Raw genomic sequence first — 6,153 nt, 5'->3', positions numbered from 1 at the left:
TGAAGCACCAAAAAGGCCCTCTCTCGAAACTTGGTGGTAATCTCTGCTACTGTCTCCGTAGTCTGTCTCAGGTCAAAAAACTCCCTGGCCAGCTGTCGAAGCTCCACAGTCGGAGTGAACTCATCCCTGAACTTCGTCACAAAATCCGATCAAGTCATGGCCTCAATGGCTGAGGCTCCCAGTAAATCACCAACTGAATCCCACCAATCTCTAGCTCTGTCCCTCAACCAACCTGCAACGTACCGGACCTTCGACCCCTCAGGGTAGAATCTCGTCAACTGAGCAGAATCCATGTCTGCGATCCACCTCCTGGCAACAATGGGCCCTTCACCCCATGGAAGTTCGACGCACCACATCCCCTGAAGTCCTTGAAGAAGAGTGTGCGTGTCCCTGTCTGGCTAGATGCCCTGTCGCTCCTGAACGCCCTAAGGCGATCCTCCATCAGCTCGATAATCCCTTCCTTGATCAACCCAAATATCATCAGGGTCGACTCAAGGATGCCTCTCATGATGTCAGATGTGATGAACTCGCGTAGTCCCTCATCAACTAGCTTGGAACCTGAACCTGATCCCGATCTTCCTGCTCCGTGATGCGTAATTGTGACAACCTGAAATTTTCCATTTTAATCAAACCATTTCAATCCAATAGAAGTAGAGCAGTTACAGTGAAAGTTCAGACTTAGAATATAAGTTTGGCAGTTTCAGGGTTTTACACCTAAAGAGATATTAGGAGAGTGGTTGCACTAGGGTTTTGTGCAACACTGTTATTCCATTACTCTAGGACATTAGGGTTCGTTCCGGGAATAAAAATATTTTCTGCCAAAAATCTCAAGACTATATATAGAATTCTGAACCAAATTGGTTCATTAGTTGAATTCCAATTAGAGAAAAGCCAAATTCTCTCTCACGGATCTTCGGGTTTTTATCCCAAATTGTGAGTAACTCTTTCTAGTAGTGTTAGAAAGCTTTAAATGTGTTCATAACATAGATTACATAGCTAAATCATCCGATTTAGGAGTTTACTTCCCAAGGTGTTCTTGAGCGGTAAACTCCCGAAACCGAGCCTAGATTGTCCCCCGTGCTTAGTAACTACCTTGGACATGTATAGGAGTGTCTTAGGTACAAGAAATCAGCCAAGAAACACCCAAAGTTAGGAGTTTACGGCCCAAAATGTTCTATGGCCGTAAACTCCCTTAAACATGCTCAAATGGTGTTTTTGAGGCACCTAAAGCTTGGACTTTATGTTAGACAAATACCCTAAAGTATTTAGGACCTAGAAAACATAAGGAAAGCACAAGTGTTGAAGAGTTTACGGCCAAGAGTAATTCTTGGGCCGTAAACTCCTTTAAAGGGGTCAAAGGACACCCTAAACACTTCCTTAGGCCAAGGGACAATTTGGACAAGTACCTAGATGAGTTATGGACTATCTAAAACATTTAGAACCCCATGTGTGATGGAATTTACGGCCCAAAATGTTCTATGGCCGTAAACTACAAGAAATGGGACCAAATGGTGCCATAAACCCTCCTAAAGCCAAGTACTAAAGCCTAGACTTGTTCCTAGAAATGTTTGAGACTTGAAAGCACCATAATCACCCTCCCAAGGGAGTTTACAGCCGTAAACTCCAAGGGAAAAGGGTCTTTGGGCCGTAAACTCCCCAAAGGAGTCAATATGGTGCCCAAACACTTGCATAGGCCTTGAAACAATTCCTACTAAGGTTGTAGTAATTGAAAGTACCATCCCAAGCCTTGGTTGGGAGTTTACGGCCAGGAGCTTACTCTCTTGGGCCGTAAACTCCAAAGAATATGGTCTTTTGACCTTAAACTCACATTAGGGGCATTGCACTCCTTTGTTGCAACCCTTTAGCCTCCTAGCACTTGACCAAAAGTGTTATCCTCGCGCTTACATGTTATTACTTGTATAATTAGTGTTATAATCACTAATTATTTATATACATATGTTTTCATATGTAATTAGGATCATTGTGTGTGTCTAAGTCTCCACTTGACACCAAACACTTGTCCGATCCTTCCGTACGATAACAGTCCGTTCAATTCCAGTCACTTACTGCAGGTGAGTTCATACCCCTTAACTAATGTTTTAAACTCTTTTTAAATGTTTTATGGGGGGGGGGGGGAATACAAGTAGAATCATGCTACTTATTATGTCAATCACATGTGATTAGTAAGTAGGATTATATTACTTATTACATCAATCACATGTGATTAATATACAGCATTCAAATGATTTGGCTACTCATTAGCCGTTTTACCAAACAGTTTCCTTCAAATGACTTTTTATAAACATTTTATATGTTTTAAACTCCTTTTTACACTGTACAGCTTACTCCGTACATTTCCTTTCAAACTTATTTACAACTGTGTTTCAAACAAATTTTCCTTATACTTAAACTGTTTTATTAAACTTATGCCTTCAAATTGTTTTATAGATTGACATCAAGTCGATATTTTCTTAAAATAATACTTATATTTCAAATGTCTTACAAAACTTATTTATGCTTTTATATTATAAATTGCATGCCTCTATATGTATAGTTATATAAGAAATGTTTAAAAGACTTAGGAAGGCTATCCACCCTATTTCCTTTTCGCGCCTTGAGATGTGGTCTGGTGGGATATTGGGTATTCGTCCGAAAGTCATTTAAATATTAGTTATATATCATGTGTACATATATAGTCATAAAAGGTCCTTCCAGTTCAACATATGCCCTTGGGTAGCAAGGGTATACATCCATGTCCACACGTACCACTTAGATTTCTAGAAAGCTACCATATGGGTAGTTCAGGAAGATACTAGAACCATTACTAGAACGCGATATCATACAATGAGTCAGTTCATTCATGAGTCAATACTTTCTAGAACATTACAGTACATTACATATACAACTATACTAGGACGAGAACATATACAATTATACTAGAACGATTACATTACTATACTTGCTAGGTAGAGAGCACGTACATTACAGTTAGAACAGTTCATTACATTACAGCTAGAACAGTTCATTACATTATAGCTAGAACAGTTCATCACATTATAGCTAGAACAGTTCATTACATTACAGCTAGAACAGTTCATTAAAGTACATATACAAGAATACGTTAATTATTGTGATTTAAATCAGAGCATGACTTAAATGTCATGGCTCGAGTTGTAGCCAGAATTCTCTTGGAGGGAGAGCGTGAGTTTGCGTATAGATCTATACTGGATTGACAATCCTACACCTTGCTGCTAGCTACAGCCGGACCTGCAGGTCTGCAGGTGCCAAACGTCATTCCGTTATTACGACCATTCATTATGTCGTTGTTACTAGTCGATAGTATGGTGCAATTTATCACATAATGCCTTAATATAAAATCCGGTTTAGGGTAATTAGTACGGCGGTAGTTCTTACAGCACTACACCATAGTACTATTTCATTTTTCCATTACATTCACTTCGTGAACATTCACACGACGCACAATAATGTAGAAACTATATTTTTGGATAATGATAGTTATACTTGGGAAAATACATACTCTTACAAGAGACATACATTTAGAACAGTTAGGTCTTGGTAGAAGACTACATTCAGAACAGTTAGGTCTTGGTAGAATACACCTTCACATACTAGTAGGAATCATAGGGATTTCTAGGGTTTTTCAAACGTTTACAGTTGCTTCATATACATTTTCAAAACTTACAGTTCATATACATTTTAAATACTTACAATTCGTATACATACAAATACTTACATTTCAAATACATACACGTATTTACATACAAATTAAGACACTAAAATACTTATGATCTCACCAGCTTCAAAGCTGATACTCGCTTTCAAAATTACTTGTATCCTCAGGTCATCATAGACAGGTACCGATGCAAGGAGAAAGGAAGATGGAGCTTGTTCAAGACTTATCTTTCATTTTGATTTATGCTTTAGTGTTTATCAAAATTTGACAGAACACATTTGTATAATAATTATATTATTAATGCAATGGATAATGTTGTTGCTTGTTTACTACTTTACATTGTTGTTGATATTATACATGACGTCCTCCGCCCCAGAACGTTTCCGCCGTTCCTGGTTTTGGGGTGTGACAGTAATCACCACCATTCTGAAACAAAATACATAAGTGTCAGGGTCATTGTGACAACCCGAAATTTTCATACGTACAAACCCTACAGTCAAGCACTTTAAATAAAAGTTAAATACTTTTCTGCTAATTTTTAGCCGGTTTAAAGTTCGTTTGAGTATTTTTAATAATTATTCTTGAAACGAACGAATAAAAGGATGTATTTTCCAGGATATCAGTGTAACAATAAAACAATCAACACCTTGGTTAGGTGTTCACGGCCAAACAAAGGGGGTTGGGCCGTGAACTCCCTTAGGGCCACAAACTCATGCTTAAGGCATGAGTTTACTCTCCATTCTTTCATTTCCCAACTTCCTAACTCAAGAACTCCCACCATTCTCTCTCAAGTATCATCCCACCTTTCTTCCGATCTTCCGAAAACGTAAGTGTTTCTTCACTTGATTTGTTATTATAACCTTACATCTAGTTGTTATACATCATTTCATGCATACATTCTTGATTTTCACTTAGATCTTCAAGTGTTCTTCAAAACACCAAGAACACACACTAGTGTTCTTGGACCTTAAACACCCAATCAACCTTCTATCTTGTAAGTACACTTGTCCTAGCTTGTTATGTACTTGAAATGAATTTGTTTACATCTAGAAATCACAAAGAAACATAAGATCAAAGGTGTTTACGGCCAAGGCATGTTCTTGGGTCGTAAACCCTTATATGTGGGGAAAGTGCACCCTAGTCCCTTCCTTGGCCTTGGATACTAGTCTAGATCACTTCCTTGAAGTGTTCAGGACCTTAAACATCAAAAAGATCAAGTGCACATAGAGTTTATGGCTGTAAACTCATAAGGAAATGGTCCTTAGGTCGTAAACTCTATAAAGTGGAGCCATTGTGCCCCTAATGCTTCCTAAGGCCTGAACTTGATCATTAGATGCTCATTCTTGACTTATAAGACATCAAAACACCCAATGACACTAAGTACCATGAGTTTACGGCCGTAAACTCATGGGGAAATGACCTTAGGCCGTAAACTCCTTAAGGAGTGGTCCTTGGGCCATAAACTCTAATTCCATGCCATGCAACCTCTAGATGCAACCCTTTGGTACCTATAACACTTGAATCAAAGTTTTTTCATGTCCTAGGGTGTCTTAACTTAGTTAATTAGTTGTTAAATGACTAATTGGATACATATATGTGTTATTATATGTTATTTAGGATCATTGTGTGTGTGTTCAAGTCTTCACTTGACACCTAGCACCTTGTCCAACACTTCCGTACAATCCACTCACTACAGGTGAGTTCATAACCCTTAATTAACCTTTTAAATGTTTTTAAATGCTTTTATGGAGGGGGGAATACAAGTTGAATCATACTAGTTATTATATCAATCACATTGGATTCATAACTAGCACACAAATGGATTTTCTATACTTTAAACTGTTTTACCAACAAAACTACTTTCAAATGATTATCAAATACTTTTACATGTTAAACTTCTTGTCAAAATCACTTTTATGTACCAAACCTTTTCTATTACAGATTTTAAACTTATATATTATTAAAACCATGTCTATTACATATATAGTAATATAAGTAAGGATCAGAGGACTTAGGACTGCCAACTCACCTTATTTCATGTTCCTTGTTTGGTTGTGGACTTAGAGTATCCTGTTGTTTGTCCGAGTGTCATTGGATCCTTAGTTATATATTATGTATATATGTATAGATATAAAGACTTTTATCTCAGTTCAATACATTCAGTCATACAAACGATTCTACTAGTAACTATAATATGTATAGTTAGAGATATATTACTAATAGTTCAATGAAGCATACAAAGAGTCAGTTCATTCATGAGTCAATACTGTACTATGATGAGAAACTATACAACGATACTATTATGAGAAACTATACAACGATACTATGTTGAGAAACAATACATTCACTACACTAGTACATACATTACATATACAAGTATACTATAACATAAATGTGATCCGCTGTTTTGGAACACCTCTTCACTGCCATGACTCGAGTTGTAACCAGAATCTCCTGGA

Source organism: Lactuca saligna, chromosome 8, assembly GCF_052625555.1.
Source record: "Lactuca saligna cultivar CGN05327 chromosome 8, ASM5262555v1, whole genome shotgun sequence".
Lineage (NCBI taxonomy): Eukaryota > Viridiplantae > Streptophyta > Magnoliopsida > Asterales > Asteraceae > Lactuca > Lactuca saligna.
This window is presented reverse-complemented; position numbering follows the sequence as displayed.